The sequence below is a fragment of the Neovison vison genome, chromosome 12 (assembly GCF_020171115.1).
Source record: "Neovison vison isolate M4711 chromosome 12, ASM_NN_V1, whole genome shotgun sequence".
Lineage (NCBI taxonomy): Eukaryota > Metazoa > Chordata > Mammalia > Carnivora > Mustelidae > Neogale > Neogale vison.
The window spans coordinates 56,158,903-56,173,147 of record NC_058102.1 but is presented as its reverse complement, the minus strand read 5'-3'; the positions used below and the strand labels follow the sequence as shown (position 1 = coordinate 56,173,147).

At 42.6% G+C, this 14,245-nt stretch overlaps 1 protein-coding gene across 5 annotated transcripts in view; it reads left to right on the top strand.

The window, feature by feature from the left end:
* The first annotated feature begins 6,515 nt into the window (after positions 1 to 6,515).
* The window catches only part of DUSP16 (dual specificity phosphatase 16), an 81,542-nt gene continuing 73,812 nt past the window's right edge, over positions 6,516 to 14,245 (top strand). For 2 of the 5 annotated variants that reach the window (XM_044228635.1, XM_044228632.1), the window contains exons 1-2: positions 6,516 to 7,145; positions 13,605 to 13,733. The gene's annotated coding sequence lies outside the window, so the exon portion shown is untranslated. Of the gene's footprint in view, positions 7,146 to 12,564; positions 12,669 to 13,604; positions 13,734 to 14,245 lie in introns of those variants that run through there. The other 3 variants (XM_044228637.1, XM_044228634.1, XM_044228633.1) reach the window with 2 other exon arrangements.

Genomic DNA, 14,245 nt, shown 5'->3' with positions numbered 1-14,245 from the left:
CCACCGTGTCCATTGGTCATGTTGTTGCTAAATCAGAGAAAAACTTTTTAGACCTTACTATCAGGGCTTCTCTGAGCATGAACTCAGTGGGGTTCTTTCTGGGCTTGACAGTCTTTTTTTGTTGTTGTTGTTAAAGATTTTATTTATTTATTTGACAGAGAGAAATCACAAGTAGGCAGAGAGGCAGGCAGACAGAGAGAGGAGGAAGCAGGCTCCCTGCCAAGCAGAGAGCCTGATGTGGGACTTGATCCCTGGACCTTAAGATTATGACCTGAGCCAAAGGCAGAGGCTTAATTAACCCACTGAGCCACCCAGGCGCCCTTGACAGTCTTTTCTTGACTTTTTGTAATAGCTATGTCCACCGCTTTTCTAGTTTGTCCTTCTTAGCCTCCCTAAGAGTTTCTTAAAACATCAGTAACTCCCTTGATTCCCAACATCTTTTTTCTCTTGCTCTTGCTCTCCCTGCATAACCTCATCTATTGGCCATGACTAAACTAAAATGTGGCTAATGAATTCCAAATCTTTCTCTCTTGCCCCGTCATGGCCTCTGAGCTTCAGACTCCTGAATACAACAGTCTATTCCTCTTGAGGTTCCATAGGCACCTTGAACTCAACATTCTTAAAATTCAACCTGTCTTCCCCCGTGATGTAAATAAGGAGCACTATCATCCACCCATTTGCTAGAGTCAGAAACCTAAGAGTCATCCTTGATACTGCCTTCCCCTGTAACAGTTCAGATCTAACTGGTGACGGGTTCTTTTGATTCTAGTCTTATAACATTTCTTGGATGTGTCTTCTCTCCATTTATATTTAATTCTCTAACTTGCACAAGTGTCTCTCATCTTGCTTTATGTCTTCCCTACCCAACCGTTCTTTTCACAGCAAAGGCTCACCTGATCTTGTCATTTCTCCTGCTTGAAACCTTCCAGTGGTTTCCTTCCCGCTTGCCTTGAACAAAGTCCAAGCCCTTTGGCATAGCTTATACAGCCCCTCTGATCTTGTTTCTGCTTAGATGTGGAGGCCATGTTATTCAGATCGTAGCTCTCCCACTTAATGTGTGATTGAACAAGTTCACTGTAAAATGGGGGTAATAGTAATTGTGAGGATGGAATGAGATCATTTGCAAGAAGTGCCAGCTATTAAGTTACAATTAACATCCTTATTTGTAGCTTTGGAAAATAGTACTATCATTTCCTAAGACAAATTCTTTTTTTTTTCCCCCCAAAGATTCCACCTATTTACTTGACAGACAGAGATCACAAGTAGGCTGAGAGGCAGGCAGAGAGAGGAGGGGAAGCAGCTCCCTACTGAGCAGAAAGCCCAATGCAGGGCTCCATCCCAGGACCCCGGGACCATGACCCGAGCCGAAGGCAGAGGCTTAACCCACTGAGACACTCAGGCTCCCCCTAAGATAAATTCTTAAAGGAAGGTTGCGGGGTATGCCTTTTTAGACTCTGGAAAGCATATTGTCAAATTGCTCTGCAGAATAGTTACATTAATTTATACTATAACCAGCTACATTCAGGAGGTCTATTTCACCACACTCTTGACCTAATTTTGGGATTACCCGTTTAAAAAACCTTTGGCGAACTGATAATGAAAAGTCACCTAGTTTTTATAACTCATTATGTCTATTTACATATTTCTTACAAAAGATTGGATACACACTGATAACACAGTGTTATTACTATTTGCTCTTTCTTGGTTGTATGTCTTCATTTGACATTGAGGTTTTTTCCTTTCACTTTCAGAACTGGGATTTTATGTTTTTGAACTCCTTTACTTCTTTCCTTCCATATCCTTAGTAATGAGCATGTGTTGGCTTAATTTAATTGAATGAAATTGAACACTTAATTCCTATTAAGACTTTTAACTATACTATATTTGGTCCAGTGTTTTTGTCTTTTTTTTTTTTTAAAGATTTTATTTATTTATTTGACAGACAGAGATCACAAGTAGGCAGAGAGGCAGGCAGAGAGAGAGGAAGGGAAGCAGGCCCCCCGCTGAGCAGAAAGCCCGACGTGGGACTTGATCCCAGGACCCTGAGACCATGACCTGAGCCAAAGGCAGTGGCTTAACCCACTGAGCCACCCAGGCGCCCAGTGTTTTTGTCTTTTTAAAATGAGGAGCACAGAGTTTTGTCCTGAGGGTTGGAAGACCTGTTACTAATCCCAGTTTAGTCCCTGAATAGCTGGGCATCCTTGGGCAAGCCACTTCACCTCTCTGGACCTTTGCTTTCTTATATGTAACATGAGTGGGATGGTACTATCTTAGGTATCTTCTAGTTCTCAGATCACATAGATAAAATATTTCTTTCATGAGGTTTCTTTGAAGGCAAATTCTTGGAATATTCCCTTTGACTCTACCACAAATAGTGCTCTTTTCCAATATAGTGCCATCTTTTTGAGGCAAAACTTGCTGCTTAACAGAACTGTGATTCATTTCTATAGTGCCATGAGCCCCAGGAACAATAGCAGCCACTACCATCCAAAAGCCACAGCCAAGACTTAAATGTGAAGTAGGTCTTATTTGGTGTGTGTGTGTGTGTGTGTGTGTGTGTGTGTGGCAGTCCTTTGAAAATCTGTTGAAAGCTAGGGACCTATTCACAGAAAAACCCACTTAAGGATTTATGCACAAAATTTTGGGGGCCTCCTAGATCCTTGGAAGTCCATCCATATACTTCCTAGGAATACATGAATCCTAGGGCAAGAACATTTGATTTGGGGGACATTAAAGGGATCCCTGGAGATGAATTAAATGATCAAAAATGCTTCCTTCCTATTGGAAAAGGGAGCTGCCAGATTAAATAAATATTTATAGAATACTATTGAAACTCTCCTTTTAAAACTGAACTATTTTGATTACTTGCAAATACCCTCTTCATAAATCCACTCATGTACTAACTGGCTTACATCTTTTAGGCTAGAATGCGAACTGCTTGCCATGCATTTCAAGGTCCTACAACGTCTGGCTCTTCCCTGACCTCCTTTTACACTTTTGAGCCCCACAGGCCTTTCTTCTGCTCTGGAAACACACCAACTCCCTTCAAGTCACTCCGCTTCTACTGAAGTTTCAGAATGACTGCTTTCTTCTACCCAGACCACTTCTCTGTTTGCCATCCTTAAGGATGAGTTCAAATGTCCTTTCCTTATGAATGCCTCCCTCAGCCACCTTGGCCCCTACCCTCGATGATTTGGTATCACATTGTCCAACTTTCTTCCCACATAGTCAGTTTTCTCACAGTCCTGGATTTTGTTTTTATTTGCTTATTGCCTTCTCTCCCCACTAGAATGTTCCATGAGGGAAGGGTCCTTGCTTTTCTTGTTTATAACTGAACTCCTAGAGCCAGGCACAGTGCCTGGCACATGCTGATAGTAGGCACTCAATAACTAATAGCTGAATGAATGAGCTTCAGCCACGGGTGGATTAAAAACTTATCAGGGTCTAAGTGTGAAAGATTAAGGCACTCCTCTCCCATATTGAACTCTGACTGAAAACAAGACTGAACTGCACACTTAACATGTACTGAAATGAAAATGGCTCCTTTCTACATTGTCTGATTATAAGCCACGGAGCCCCTGCTTTGCTGGTGTCCTAAGTATATGAGCTCTTTATCTGCCTTTGGGGAATCTAGCACTCACTCACCCCTTTAAATGGGCCAGAAGCAATTTTAGGTTCATATGGTCTCTGCCTGTAAAAAACCATGCTAGGATTTTGATAGGAACTGTGTTCTAAATCTGTAGATCAATTGGAGAGGGAGGGAAAAAACACGATGGGAATTAATCAGAGAGGGAGACAAATGATGAGATTCTTAACTATGGGAAAGTTATTGAGGGCTGCTGGAGTGGAGGTGGGTAGGGGGATGGGGTAACTGTGTGATGGGCATTAGGGAGGACCCATGATGTGATGAGCACTGAGTGTTACATGCAACTGATGAATCACTGACCTCTACATCTGAAACTAATGATGTTCTATATGTTGGCTAATTGAATTTAAATAAAAAAGTACATCTATAGATCAATGTGGGAAGAACAATACTTATTTTACGGGTTCTTCCAGTCCATGAATATAGTGAGTGGCTCCAATTAATTAGGCCTTCTTTAACTTCACCAGCATTTTATATTTTTCAGCATACAGATCCCAGTCATGGTTTGTTAGAGTTATACCCAGAGATTTCATCTTCTTTGGAGCAATTTTAAGTGACACTTAGTTTTTAATTTGTTTCCACCTGTTTGTTGTTAGCATATATGGAAGCTTTTGTAGTAGAACAGAAATGTGCTCTTTAACGAAGTAAACTTGTTCAACATTAGCCTGTTGGACTAATAACCAGCTATTTATCCTAACATTCAAGAACCTTATAATGTGCCTCTGAATCTCTTAATTTTAGCCTAGTTCTTAATTGCTACACACCAATCTCTACTGCTGTTGAAGGGTCTTCTCCTCACTCACCTGAATACACCTCATTCATTCTACCTCCGTGTCTTTGTTCATGCCATTTCCCCTCTAGAATAGACCTCCCATTGAGCCCTTTTAACCCAAACTAATCTTAATAATCCTTAAAGGATGAGGTCAAAGTTCCTCTGAAGATGCCTTCCCTGACAATCCCAGCCTACACTGCTCCTTTTTTCCTGCTGGACTCTTTTAATCAATACTGTGTGCCCCTCAATTACTAATTTAGTTTTTAATTAGTTTTAATCTACATCCCACTTCCCTTACTGGATGCTATATACTGGGGAGGCTCCCATTACTAGCTATCATGGTACCACATGCATGAAAAACACATAAAGAAGGTGAGAGAAGTTTCAGGATGTGCAGTACGTAAAGGGTATTCCATACATTCTTGCGCAGTCTTTCATCCAGGCAAGATCTGTACTCTTCACCTGTAGGACAAGGATTCTCTCTTTTCCTTCCTTCCCCCACATTCCAACTCCTCCAACTAAGCAGACATGAGTTGCAGATCATTTTGAACTATCCCTTTCAAAATGTTCTAAAAACAGCATGTCTATGATTAGTAGATTTTTGGAGATTTACTTGAGGAGCACAGGTAGTCCCAATAAGGCTGCAGTAACGTCTCCTGGCCACCAGAGGACGGGGAGCCCTGGGAGAGATTGCTTCCTCCCAGCCCAAGTCTTAGAGGTCAAAGGCAGAAGCAGAAGGTGGACTCTGCATCTGTGGCCTTCAGGCTTAATTTACTGCCCCACTTGGGCTCATCAGTCTCTCATCTCCAGATGGGCTCTTTTTCCTCCTCTGAAAGATGAGGCTTACCTCAATACTAACCTTAAGTGATTATCAGTAGGAACCAATGCACTATATTTGCAGGATTTAAAGGCAGAAAAGGAATAGAGAGATGTTTTATCTTTCTAACCTACCCCAAACCTGACTCTCAGTTCTTTGGCCAGTTAAAAAAAAAAAAAAAAAGTCCCCCAGGCAGTGTCCAAATGGACATTCACAACAAAGATGCCTTTCGGGACTGATGTCCCAACCAGGGCATTGCAAATGGAGTATTTTAGGAGTTAGATTATTCCTACACATAAATTCTGGCCCATGAAGCAGTCCACTCGCAGTGTGCTTTTCCGTCGTTAATCACATCTTTGTTATGTGATATTCACGTGAGTACTTCTCAGTAGAAGCAGCTTCATGCTCAAATGCTCAAAGAACACTAGAATAAAGCTCCGATTGTCCTATTCACGGATTCCAAGTCCTGGTTTGTCACCACCTCAGGTCTCTCATTTTCCAAAGAGTGTAATACAATCTGCAAAACAGCTATTTTGATTAATCCACACAGAAAATGCACGAACGCGTAGGACTCAAGCAATAGGGGTTTGCACCTCTCAAGAGGCAGAGAATCTCTGGTCTGATTTAAAAACGATTCTGTGCTGCCCGGTGTAGAAATCATTTTAGAAGGGAATTTCATGCCGCTCGTACTCATTGAATTTGTGAACGTAAATAAGTAAACATCGACAAAGTAAAATAATGAAAGTTAGGAACAGTCGTGTGGGGTCTTTCAACGTCAAACACGTGTAGATCACTGAGTGCCTAACAACACTAGTGATTTTTCTTGAAGTACCTGCAACGTCCCTTTCACAAGGACGGCAGTGACCTCCCTTTGGGATTCATCGGACTTTACAGGGAGTGCATGCAATTCTCTCAAATCATTGTTTGCATTTATTCACGCGGGTGAGGCAGCTGGAAAGAGCGCAGCCAGGGGGAAAAGGCTCCGCGTCTCGGTCCGGGGTGGGCCGGGGTGGGGGCGCACCCTGAAATACCTGTTGGGACGCAGACTCGGGCCGGGGGTCGAGGCTGGTGTGCGCGCGGGCGCAGAAGGAGGAGGCCGCGGGGCCGCCTCCTCGGGCAGCCCCGGCTCCTCCCAGCGGCGCCTGCGGAACCTGCCTGCGAGTCGCCGAACTCCGGAACGGAACGTGACCCGACCCCTCCCCGCGCGGCCGAAGCCAAGGCGCCGAGCCGCGCTGCGGACCCGGGCGGCCGCGGGATGGGCGGGCGGGCGCGCGGCCCCGCCCGGCGCCCACCGCCCTGCCCTCGCCTGTCTCCTCCTTTCCCCGGGGCTCCGCTGAGTTCATTCACTGGGATTGGTTTCAAGTGACGCCATCTCTTTATTTTTAAACCAATGACCTCATCCGCGCTTGAAGTTTCCTGACCAGCGACTCTTTCTCTTTCCCCCCAACCCCCCACCCCACCCCCCCGCCTTTCCCCCTCTTGTCTGTGTATCACTGTTTGGGGGGCTTTAATCAGTTTTTAAACGATTATTATCACTTCTCCCTCCCCCCCTCCGCTTTCCCCACGCGGCCCCCCACCTTCACCTCCCCAAGTTCTTCACCCCTTTCAACATTGTTTTTTCAAGGCTGACGGTGGGGGGGGGGTGGAAGAGAAAGAGTGAAGAAAAGTTGCAAACGTCTCCTCTCTTTCTAAGCTTCCCGCCCCCACCCACCTCAGAGAAGGAGAAGATAATATAGTGAAAAGAAGAGGAGGAGGAGAGCGCGACGGGACGGACGCGAGCGGGAGCGCAGCCGCCCTCCCGGCTCCGCGGCGGCGCCTCGCAAGCCGGGCAGGCGAGGGGGGCCCGAGGGGAGACGCCGTGACAACTTTCATTTCCCCCGGAGGGAGTCGGGAGGTCGGCGGCCCCAAAAGTAAGTGGCCTCCGGCCGGCCGCGCGGACCGTGCGGACGAGAGGGTGCGGGGCTCGGGACGCCCGCCCGCGCCGGCAGCATGGACGCTCCGCCGCGCGCTTGGACTCCCGCTGCCCGGCACTGCGCTCTCGCCCCGCCGGCTCTGCCTTCCCGGGCGTCCGGGCCACCTTTCCGGGAGGCGGGGTGGGGGCGACCGCGGCTCGGGGCCGCACGGGCGTTTTTTTGGGGGGGGGGAGTGTAGGCCTTGTAGGGGGCCGGGCCGAGCGGGAAGGGGGCGGGCGGCCGGACGCGGGGTCTCGGTCGGTGCGCCCCCGGCCGCGCCGCGGAGAGCGGGCTGGGCCGGCGGATCCCGCTGCAAGGAGCCGCCGCCGTGGGACGCGGTACCTTCGCGGGCGAAGCTGCTCACTTCCAGGGGCGACTGTTACACAACACGCCTGCCAAGTGGGGCCCCGGCCTGACTGTTCCCATTATCCCAAATTCGCCTTTGGTGTAAGCAGCGAGGCCACCTGGGTGGTGACGGTGCTGCGTTCTTAAACCCTAGCGACCAACCAAAAACTCAGTTTTCCTGCTGGGGCCCGAGTCACGGTGTTGGGGGGCCCAGCGCTCCTGTGACTTATTTATTTACACTAGCGGTAAAACGTGAGAAATAAAAAAGCCCAAGGGGGCAGCTGAGGATCTGTTTATCATGTGTGGTTTCGTGTAATAAAACACCAGGGAGGAAAATATTTATGCAGAATTGAAGCTTTCAGATAATGGGTTAATTTCCCCAAACAAACAAAACTCCGGTGATGAACTCGAGAAAATACGAGTAGATCTGAAAATGAATGGATACTGCAAAATCCTAAAGGAGTTTGTTAAACGCCCGCTGCAAAGATTCTAGGGTCCTGGTGTTTCCAACTGTTTGGAGAAAGCACACCTCTAACCAGCCCGTGGTGAATTAAGTAGAGGAGAAAAACCTGTTGCATAATCTCATTTGCCCGTGCGGTTTGCTGTGCTGTCCCCTTGAAGCAAGGGGAAGTGAGTTAAGATGCAGGGTTTTTAAAACTCTCTGAAGTTTTTATTTACCCACTGCTCTGGCTGCCACTTCTGCTTTAAAAGATTATAAGTAAATACTCCGCTCTTAGAAGTCAACCAAACCTATCAAACCTGTTTAGAAAATGACCAGGTATGTTTCTTTTCTTTCTTCCGGGGTGTGTGAGTGAGTGAGTGTGTGTGTGTGTATGTTTGTGTTTGAGAAATGTCCCTTCCATGAAAGACCAAACTGGGGAACTTAGGCTGCCTCTTTAGGCCACTCTTTTTGTGGGGCTCATTGAGAATGCACATAGATGGCAACTCTTTCCTCAAAGGTTGTATACTATTTCAAACTCCGTGAAGAAGAGAGATTTTAAGTTAAAGTGAATTTTTGAAGAAAAAAAGAATTCTTACCAGTTTAGTTACGTTTAGTTATTTGCTTTTCCTTGAGAATCGTGTATATTGGTGAACACACAGCTTGGGAGGCCATAATTAATTCATACTTGTGGAGCTCTCTTATTTAGTAAAGGCAGAAAGCTGGAGAAGTGAATTGAAAAACTAGGAATTTGTGGCTTTGTGTAGGTATTTTCATCAGAATGTGACTGTGCACCGTGAAAATTTTTTGGTTTTTATTGTTTAAAAGTTGTAGAATTTACTGAGTCTGAGGACTGCGTAGAAGGTTGCTGTTAAAAAGGGGGGGGCAGTTAACATTGAACGTCTCATATAAAAACTTGGGCCACATTCACCAGACCGAAAGTTAGTTTTTGGGTAAAATAATGCGTAGTTATCAAAGTTCCACATGGGGGAAAATTAAAAATGGTTTATTAATTCTGCTGGTCATATGGTGAATAGTGTATGAAGGAAAGTGAGTTCAATTGCCGTATAGCCCTACATTCATATGTAAAATAATTGAATCACTATAAAGTAAGAATTGTTGTGTAAAATTGAGGATTAGGGGTCTCTCTGGCCAAAACCTTAATGGCAGTAACTGAAAAGAGGGCAAAAGAGAAGATCCTGTTAACCCAATTCTTTTCCTTTTTCTTACACATTTTAAAACTTACTTGTAGAAGTGAGGCTGAGATCAGGTCTGAGATGGGCGCGGAGTTTAGTCTGGGACCAGGAGAGGGGCCAGGGTTAATGCTATTTTCTATAATGCTTGTATCGGGAATTTGATTCTGTAGAGGTTTTGGTCTATGAGATTATATACTGATGAAACTGACTTACAAAGCAGTCCAAATATGTTTTCATATTTTCAAGTAATCACAATATCCTACTAAATGCATTTTGCTAGAATTACCAGTGCAGTTTTCCCCAGAAACCTAACTTTTCCTGGATTATCTAAAAAAGTGAGATTTCCTACCCTGTGTTGTTTGGACTAAAATTTTCACTGAACATTTAATTGTTTTTAAAATGCTTTGCATTCTCAAGCAAATGCTATTTTAAGTTGAAGTAAATTAATATAGAGTAAGTTGATTTGGATCAGAATTCCAAGAAAAGGGAGGAAAGAAATCAGGGCAAACAGAAACCAGATTTTATGACAGACTTCAACAGATTGAAAAAAAAAAACAAAAAAAACCCAAAAACTAGTTAAAAGACTCCGTAGGAAAAACCACAGTTGATGCTTGATTGGCTTTTTAAAAATTGCATCAAAATCAAAACCAAGACAGATATCCACCATCATGAAAGAAAATATTACTAATGTTGTCTTAAGCAAAAACATAATTAAGAAAGTGTTGCCTAAAGCCACGTGATATATTTCAAAGCCAGATGTCAATTTTTTAAAAATTTTCTTGTGTTGTGGATAATCTCGTATTTTTGTATATTCCATTACCTCAGATGATCAAGGGTTGGCTGTGTGAAGGGATGAGGTTCATAAAGATTGGCTGTATTTAAAGAAACAAGCTCAGGCTTTAAGAATAGGCCATTCTCATACACTGAGAGAGTTTGAAATTTAATCAAATGAATACAGAAGTGGCTCAAAAGGAAGGCTCTAAGGCAGATTACTATGGACAGGTATAAAGAAAAGCTTGCCAGGGGTATGATCAATAAAGAAGGAAATGGGATACCTCTTGGCATGAAAGAAAAAAGGGATAAAGGGGAAAAAAGTACTCTTCAGTACTTCAGCAACAAGAAGGGGGTAATGAAACTTCTCTTCCTTGACTGGGATTAGATACCACATTATAGGTATTATCAAAAAGTCATGAGATTTTTCATGACAAAAAGTTTAATCTTGGGAGAAGGGATGGTTAAAGTAAATTATGAGCATAAGTTATATGAGAATGTAGAACTGGAAATTGCCTAATATAAAGTAGAGACCCACTGCAGTTTCAACTGAGTTATTAGAAAGAGAGGGATAGGGTATAGAAAGTTGGAACTATTGACTAAATTGATTTCTAGATTAACTATAGATACAAATCGGTCAAGTGAAACATTTATTAATGATATGCTATTTATTTATACCGAAGTGGATACCAAAAGCTGGAGACATGGACTCATGACTTTAATAAGGAGAGGAGGATTTTAAGAATTTTAAGCAAAGTATGTACATTTGTAAAGATAAAAATGATTGGACAGCTGGGAATGGCCAAATTCATGGTATAAGGGAGATAAAGATTGGAGCATTGGGGGAGGTAATGGTGAGTTAATCTTCATAGAGATAACAGAATTTGACCTTGACCATAAAGGATGGTTAATGTGTATGGAGGAGAGGAAGTGGGGGAAGGTCATTTATCCATCTCTTCATTCAGCAAATTTATTTGGAGTCTTTACTGTATCTAGGCACTGTTCTAGGAACGGGGCATACAGTGGAAAATAAAGTTTTTGTCCTTATGGGCTTTACATTCTAGTGAGAGAAGACGGAGGGATAGTAAACAAGTAACCTACATGGAAAATCTAATGACAAATGAGATGTCTAATGAAGATAATGGGCAGGGTCAAGGAAATTATAGAGAGCTAGTTAGGGTCCCACTTACTTTATTTTGTGTATAATATTCTAATGAATGTAAATGATACAAATATTTATTTATTTATTAGAACACAGAGGGAGAGTGAGAGGGAGAAGCAGACTCCCCACCAAGCAGAGATCCGGATCTGGGGCTTGATTCTCTTGGGGTCATGATCTGAGCCCAAGGCAGACACTTAACTAACTGAGCCACCCAGACACCCCTATACTGTTTTTCTACAAATAGTAGAAATTTGAAGCAAAATATCGGTTCCGAAATGGGGAAGTCTGGACTCACTGTAGCTCTCTGACCACTAGGTTTTGTTACTGTTGAGAAGATGTTCTTCATCGTGTCAACCAAATTTTTTAGTGACTACTAAATATTTTAGACACATTTATGAAGTACTTCTCAAACATTCTGTAAGAAATACGTTTTAAATGAAAAGATCTATAGGTGAAATTGAGGTAAAGGATTCTAAAAAGGATTTATATTACTTGCATATTACATATGCTTCTACGATTCATTCTGAAATACTTGGGATAATCATATGGAAAAGAAAACAGTTTTCAGAGTAGGTGGGAAATTCTTTAGCATTACCTTGGTCTCCTTCTAAACTAAATATTCAGAGAAGAATTGTAGATATCGACGCTAGGGGTCTGGTGTGTGTGAGAAGGACAACAGAACTCAGATTTGTTTTAGTGACTGCATGAGGGGTGGGTCAGACCGCAGGTGACAGAGAAAAGATGCACTATAAATTGTAATGGTAAATGACAAGGTCATTAATATTAAATAATTTCCATTCTTCCCCTTAAAATCAATGGGGAAAGACATGTGTAGAGAGCTATATGCTGCTTATTGTTTGCATTGTATAAATTTTAAAAATATACCACTCATATCATGGGTGGTGCCTAGTAGAGTCGACTTTTGATAAATGTTTGCTGAACAAATTGAATAAATTCTCAAAACTGTACTTTTGACCATGGTTCCATTACATCTCTAGCTTAGAGCATTGTTTTTTGAGCTTTGAGTTGAAACCTGCAAGGGGTTGCCTTATAGTTTTGGCCACCTGACTTGTTTGAGCAGTGTTGCTCACTCTAGAACCTGGACCCTGACCTCAGCTTCAGCTTGTCCTGGTGCTGTGGCAGACCTGACCTCATCTTTTCCGAAGTGGTGGGTGATCGTCTCCTATCAGCTCTCTCTTCCTGAGTAACTGAGCTGTGTCTTCTGGTCACCTCTCAGAACACTGAAGTGTTGCTAGTCTGGCCTATTTTATAGTGGGTTTCTTTTGTTATTTTTGTTTGTTGTTTGGTTGGGAGAGAAGCACATTTCTTTTTTTTTTTTTTAAAGATTTTATTTATTTATTTGAGAGAGAGAGACAGTGAGAGAGAGCATGAGCGAGGAGAAGGTCAGAGAGCGAAGCAGACTCCCCATGGAGCTGGGAGCCTGATGTGGGACTCGATCCCGGGACTCCAGGATCACGCCCTGAGCCGAAGGCAGTCGTCCAACCAACTGAGCCACCCAGGCGTCCCAGGAAGAGAAGCACATTTCTCAGGAAGATAGATTGGACATGGTATATAAAGCATGATATTATTTCCTTTTCCTTCCTAGCTTTAGCTTAAAATCTCGTGTTCACTTGAAAATGAACTGGTAAATGATTTTTTTGATGATACGAACCAACTAAAAACTATCAAGACTTTTTTTTCTGGAGAAACTCAGGAAACATGAAGTGTGTATTGGATGATATATAAGAATTATAACCATTTCTATTTTTTATTTATGTTAATGGTGTTGTGATTATGTTAAAAAATTCTCATCTGTTAAAGAAACATTGGAAATATTTATAGGCAAAATGAAATGCACTCTAATATATGTATTTCAGGATAGGCACAAACATACACACAAATGGGAAGCAAATAAAACAATATCGGCAAATTTTTTAAAAAAGATTTAAATTTTTTAAAAAAGATTTTATTTATTTATTTGACAGAGAAATAGCACATGTAGACAGAGCAGCAGGCAGAGGGAGAGGGAAAAACAGGCTCTCTGCTGAGCAGGGAGCCTGATGTGGGGCTCGATTCCAGGACCCCTGTGATCATGATTTGAGCTGAAGGCAGCTGCTTAACCAACTGAACCACCCAGGTGCCCCATTATTGGCAAATTTTTGATAATTGTTGGAGCTAGGTGATGGGTACATTGGGGTATGTTATTATTGTCTGTATTTTTATCTATATTTGGAAATACCCATAATTGAAATATACATTGTCAATTATAACTGTAGAGGAAGACATTTAATACAATAAACTTTTGTGGTTGGACATTTGAGCTAATTGACTAATCAAAAATCTCCCCTTCACATTTTCTATAAGTTCTGCTTTCAGTAATGGATTTTTAAAAATAAGGAGAAATTTGGTCATTAGATGTATTTAAAACTCAACTTTGAGACTTGTAATAATAATATACTTGTAGTGTATAAATTGCTTTGACATATTTTTTCTTTTATCCTCAGAACAAGATATGAGTTATCCATTTTACAGATGAGGAAACTGAGAACTTAGACTAAGTAATTTATCCAGATCCCAAAGCAAGTAAGAAGCGGTGCTAGACCTGGAGCCAAGATCTTCTGATTCATTTTCAGGTGCTTATTTTATTATATATACATTCTTTTTTTTTTTTTTAAGATTTTATTTATTTATTTGTCAGAGAGAGAGGGAGAGAGAGTGAGCACAGGCAGACAGAATGGCAGGCAGAGGCAGAGGGAGAAGCAGGCTCCCTGCCGAGCAAGGAGCCCGATGTGGGACTCGATCCCGGGACGCTGGGATCATGACCTGAGCTGAAGGCAGCTGCTTAACCAACTGAGCCACCCAGGCGTCCCTTATATATACATTCTTATAAGTGCTCTTTTTTTGTGGTATTATAAACCACTGGTTTTGAAACATTTTGGTGTCAGGACACCTTGTACTCCTAAAAAATTATCAAGGACCCCAAAGATCTTTTTTTTATGTGGACTATATCAACATTCAACATATTAGAAATGAATACTGAGAAATATTTAAAATGTTTATTCATTTAAAAATAGCAAACTTGGGACGCGTGGGTGGCTCAGTCGGTTAAACCGGGGCCTTTGGCTGGGGTCACGATCCCAGGGTC